Raw genomic sequence first — 5,296 nt, 5'->3', positions numbered from 1 at the left:
AACCTGGAGGCAACAAACGGGCGCCTTCCGCGGTCCGCAACAATCATCCATGCTGCTGCTCGCCTGACGCCGACGAGCTCACTCACCGGCTGCAGTGGTAAACTCCGTGCGAGGGTGCTGCCCACACCAAAGTACTACTTGCACATACCCAGGCTATGGCTATTGCACACTGGGTTCAACTCGCTCAACCACGGCTAATTCGGCCTGGGGCGCGATTACGGATCAGTCTCAATCGAAATTGTCTCAAAAAGTATATCATTTGGCTCTCTCCTATTGGTCGGCGGCCATTTTGATTTTTTTTCGTCACTGACTGACGTCGTAAATGGCGCAGAAGTGGTGACGTTGGCCATCTAATTATGCGAGCAGATTGAGACGATTTTTTGAGACTGGAAAAAGTAGTATCAACACGTTTGAGACAGAAAATGGCGGCTGTTTACATCGTCGCATACGCGGGTGACCGCGCGAGCAACGGTGTCGGAGGGTGCATGAAGACGACTTCGACGCGCGGGAGAGTTATTTCGAGGAGACTGCGCAGTGTCTGTGCGACGAACTCGCCGTTGAACTGGGAGGTGCGCGGGTGAGTGCGCTGTCAGTGGAGCGGCAGGTGCTGTGCGCGCTGCGCTTCTTCGCCTCCGGTGGGTTTCAAGGCGCCGTTGGAAATGAAGAAAACGTCGGCGCAGCCCAACCGACTGTGAACAAGCCTTTGCGGCGGGCAGCGGAGACCAATGCCAACGTTGGGTAACAGAAGGGGGGTGTTCGCTTTCCGAGGAGACCCGAGGGGAAGGCGGCGGCGAAGGAGGGCGTCCTTTGCCTAAACGTTCGCCGCGGCAGCATCTCCGGCGTCGTCGGGTGTGTCGATTGGGCACTCATCACTATCAAGGAGTCTGGGGGCAGTGCTGCGAACGAGCCGCAAGCGGTTCTACGCTGCGGACGTAATAGTGAGTATACCTCGGCCACTGTTTTTGACCGCATGAGTTCAAGTGCTACAAGTGCATGAGCTACAAGTGCGGGCCTCGGCAGCGAGAGTGAGTACGGGCTGTGCTTGTTTTTTCTCAGATCTGTGGCGCGAACATGTGCATCCTGGCCGTGGACTCGCGCTGACCCGGATCCTTCCGCGACGCGTTTGTCTGGCGGCATTCCGAGGCGGAGGAAGGCCTGCTGGACGACGGTGATTTTTTTTCTGGGTAAGCAGTAAAATAGCCGTGTCACCCGTCGGGCGAACTCAGTCACATCTATTGAGCTCCAGCACTATGCATTTGGCCGGATCTGCTAAAGCTACAAGAATCAGTCTGGACAGTTACACAAATGCAGACACTTTACAGTATGATACAATGTATTGCCACCCTTTCCTTTTGTTAAATATAATTGCAGCAGAAACACAGGACACATATTACATTGTTGAAATGCATAGCCTTTCCTGTTGAAGAAACCAAAGCAAAATGCACCTGACAGCGCTTGTGTTTTGTAGGCAATCATAGCGCATCATTTATATGAATATGGTGGTAAAAGACTGACCTTACAGTAGTGCTCACTTATACATCTAAATCCTGCATGTATGTATGCTCTTGAATGTCATATTCAGCAAAGCCTGGATGTGGGCTACTTGGCGTGAGTTTTCTACTGTATAGCAGAGTGTCCTGTAATGCTGTTGAGATCACTGAGAAAGGACATGCTTAGCTGCATCATTTTTTGTTATGCAGGAGACTATGTCTACCCACTGGAGCCATGGCTGCCTGCACCAGTTGCATGACATTACAGACCTGACTCAGCAGAAGGCCTGTACAACACGCCACATGCTTTCACACAATTTGTGCCTGAGCGCTGTATTGGTGTGCCGAAGAGCTGCTTCCGTTGCTTTCAAGGACACCGGATGCACCAGTGCCAGTGGAAGTGGACAGTGCGCATCATCACCGCACGTGCTGCACTTCACAGCCTCTGTTTGGATGTGCCCATATCAGCAGAGGGTGCAGGCGACACTACCTCTGACCCAGATAACAACGGGCCACCTCTAAATGGTGGCTGCCTCGTACAGACAGGATCCCTCCTCACCTGCCTCCTGAGAAGAGCATACGGTGCTGTACTTTTGGCCTCTCTAGGACAACCCGTCTCCAGAGGAAGGCGTACCGAGGGATGGTGCAGCGGCAGTTGCGATGGAAAATCTAGCGTCCAGAGACGACTCACCATGCTGGCATAGAGAGTCATATCAGCCACTCTTCCCCTGTTGCCACTGTCATTTCCTTGTGTCATTGCACAACACACATCTGCAAGTGTGTGAGCAATTGTGTGATGTGGTTGTGCCCTTGGCCAACCTGTGTGCAGCGAGAAGCCAGCAGTGACAAACAAGTGCCCCCACCGGCTGCCACTTCATTTTCAGTGTGTTTGCTAGTATATCTTCCAGTCCCTCAGCAGCGTGTTGCACAGTCTCTTCCTGAAGACGGAAAAGGTGTTGAAGCAGGTCGCCCAATTTCTGAAAAGCATCATTTTGAACTCTCTTTTGTCAATGCTTATGTCAGCCCACCTGCCCCTTCTCTGCTGTCTCCTTCCAGCTTGGTGGAGTGCCTGTGGTCATTACCTGTGTGACGAACATGCATGAACCAAACGTGTAGTGCTGGAATAAGGCATGAAATATTTGTGATGCTTGTTGGAATCAAAAAGCTGTTTTTTATTGCATCATACATTCAGTAAGCGCGTTTATTTTTTTAGGCACAGCATTTGACACGAGTGTTTCTATTGCAGAAAAGGCAGTGTACATACAAGCATACTTTACCTTGATGTACAATTACCGTATGGCATTTCTGAGTGCAGTTAAGAAAAAAAATCTGAAAAATTGAGTTCAAAGTGCATGTTTTCTTTCATACAGAGGCTACCTGTACAATAAATATGGCATAGTACAGTGTACATAATGCATTTTCCGGACTACAATACATTTTGGCACATATAAGTAGTGTAAATACCAAAGCTAAGCTTTTAGCGTAATGGTGTGTGGCTAGGGGTTTCGCTCTGTGCTAAAAGCTGTACCTACTGCAAGGAAACCGCTGTACAACAATGCATAATAAAGATTGTAAGGTGCAGTGGCTACAATGACTGCTGAATGACTAGAACATCTTCACTGATAGACAAAGATGTGTAAACATCACAGACACATCATCAAGGAGATGGTGTGTGATTAGAGGTTAGTTTACAATCACAAATCATGCAACACCGTTACTGGAAATGCTCTACAGCTCTAAGAATATACAGGCAGCTCCATTGTGGGAAATTTTGAGCACTCGGTTATTGCCCCATAACTGACACCTAGCTTGGTTTGCGTAACACAGGGCTATGAAGTCTTGTCCATGATGACACGAGACGGTGACAATGCCGAATGGCCGGACAAGCTCCTTGTGCTATCATATAATATGTGTGATAAGTGCAACTGCTGTCAAGCTACTTTTCGCCTAGGTATTTAATGTCCTAGTCATTTTCAACTGGCTGTTCCCTTTCAAACTGGAGTGGCTTGTATACAGGGTGTCTCAGATATGATGGACCATAATATAAAAAAAAAAAACACAAGTGGTCTTCCGACCTGAAAGGAAGTGCATGTTAGAAGCTATGCAAAGTATTTAAAGCCCTTCAAACACTGCCCTCACCAAACCCAGTTATACCAACATCACTCCGCCTGCTGAGCAAAATACAATATTACACATCACTGCCCTGTCCTACCTACCTCACTGCCCTGGATCATATGCAATTCAAGCGCTGTGTACCAGCAAACATGAACAAACTTGCTCAACTTTCTGCCCAGTTGCAATTAGCCTCTATACAAGCAAACTACTTCTTTCCAGGTTGACCCTGGATCTACTACATGATCAGTAAATAACGTTAATGGAACAAGCTCGTTCTCTCCTCGGTGACAATAGCAAAGTTATCAAGTCAAGTGCTTCCTTTCTCTCTAAACAAAGTGGAGCATAAACATCACAATTTCTGCATCTTGCACAGGAAAAAAAAGAAACTACGGCAACAACTGAACATAAACCGAACGGAGCTACAAAAATACAAACGAAACATCAAGTGCTTAGCCCGATGTGGGCGGCAACACTTGGTTACGAGGCAGAAGAGTGCTGCCACAGAGGCAGGCCGTGTCGGCTCTCATTTCCCGCACCGAGATTGCAAGCTATCAGCAGCTGCACCTGTCTGTCGGCAGTTGCTTCTATGTGATGATTCATGGTTTTCTGGTATTTTCTAAAGAAAATAAACAGAACCACACGTCACTCGGTGATCGATAGGCGCCGACCGAGAACACAGACTAAAGTTGTCTTCGTCGATTTTCGAGCCGAGCGCTGCTTGTAAGTTGATCTCGGCAGGCCCGTAGCATTCACTGCCTTCAATCAGATTTTTCTGCGCACTTAAGACATCCGCAAAGTACCTTGATTTTAGACGACACGCGAAAAAACAGGAACTAGCCATGGAATCAGCTGTTTTCTTGCAGGCCGCCATGTTCACGTTATGCCACTGCCAGCGCGCCCTCATGGCAACAGAAGTTAACCTGCAGCAAATTTAATTGCAAAACTGAAAATGCTTCTAATTTTCCCTCATGTTGTTGAGATTGCAACACAGTTTACTACCAAATTAAAACATTGCTTGTTTTCTTCATTGCGTTTTTGTTCATTTTCAGACCAACATGTTCACGCTATACCGCTGACAGCACACCTTCGCGGCAAAAAAAGTGACTGAACAGCAAACTTAATTGCAAAAATGAAAACACTGGTTCTTTTGCTTGGTGCTGTTGGGTTTGAAATACAGTTACTTAGCAAAATAAAACATTACTCGTTTTTATTCACTGCGTTTTTACTGCAAAACATTAGTCTACGGTCCCTTGTCGTGCGATTAGTGGTTTCGGGGCGGAGCCCACCGCCTCCTTGCTCCGCATTGGCCGATTTGGCGGTCGGCATTTCTCGGTGTCGTCATTTTGACGTCACTGTCTCAATATTGAGACAGTTTTTTGAGACTGATCCGTAATCGCGCCCCTGGTTGCAGCAGTCACTGCCCTCAACCACTACGCTCACTAGCCCGCTCACTATAACTACGCCAGTGCTGCCAACCTCGAAAGCCACTTCTCCCCCAAATTTTCACTCAAACTTCCCTAGATTTCCCTAGATCCGAAAATTATTATTCAGGCATGGAAAAAAGGTGCGTAGTTGAATTGTGAACTCTTTTATTTCGCAGAGACCCTCTTACCACACTTTGGCAGCAACTTTGAATACAATAACACATTGATTTCCCATGCAAACTCGCGTACCACGTGATCACGGGTAAG

At 47.6% G+C, this 5,296-nt stretch overlaps 1 long non-coding RNA gene across 1 annotated transcript; it reads left to right on the top strand.

The window, feature by feature from the left end:
• The first annotated feature begins 216 nt into the window (after positions 1 to 216).
• Positions 217 to 4,494, top strand: LOC144122165 (uncharacterized). Its single transcript, XR_013312823.1, has 3 exons — positions 217 to 938; positions 1,057 to 1,184; positions 1,701 to 4,494. It is a non-coding gene; the product is annotated as an uncharacterized LOC144122165 (long non-coding RNA).
• Positions 4,495 to 5,296: the final 802 nt, after the last annotated feature.

Source organism: Amblyomma americanum, chromosome 2, assembly GCF_052857255.1.
Source record: "Amblyomma americanum isolate KBUSLIRL-KWMA chromosome 2, ASM5285725v1, whole genome shotgun sequence".
In the NCBI taxonomy this organism is placed as follows: domain Eukaryota; kingdom Metazoa; phylum Arthropoda; class Arachnida; order Ixodida; family Ixodidae; genus Amblyomma; species Amblyomma americanum.
This window is presented reverse-complemented; position numbering and strand designations above follow the sequence as displayed.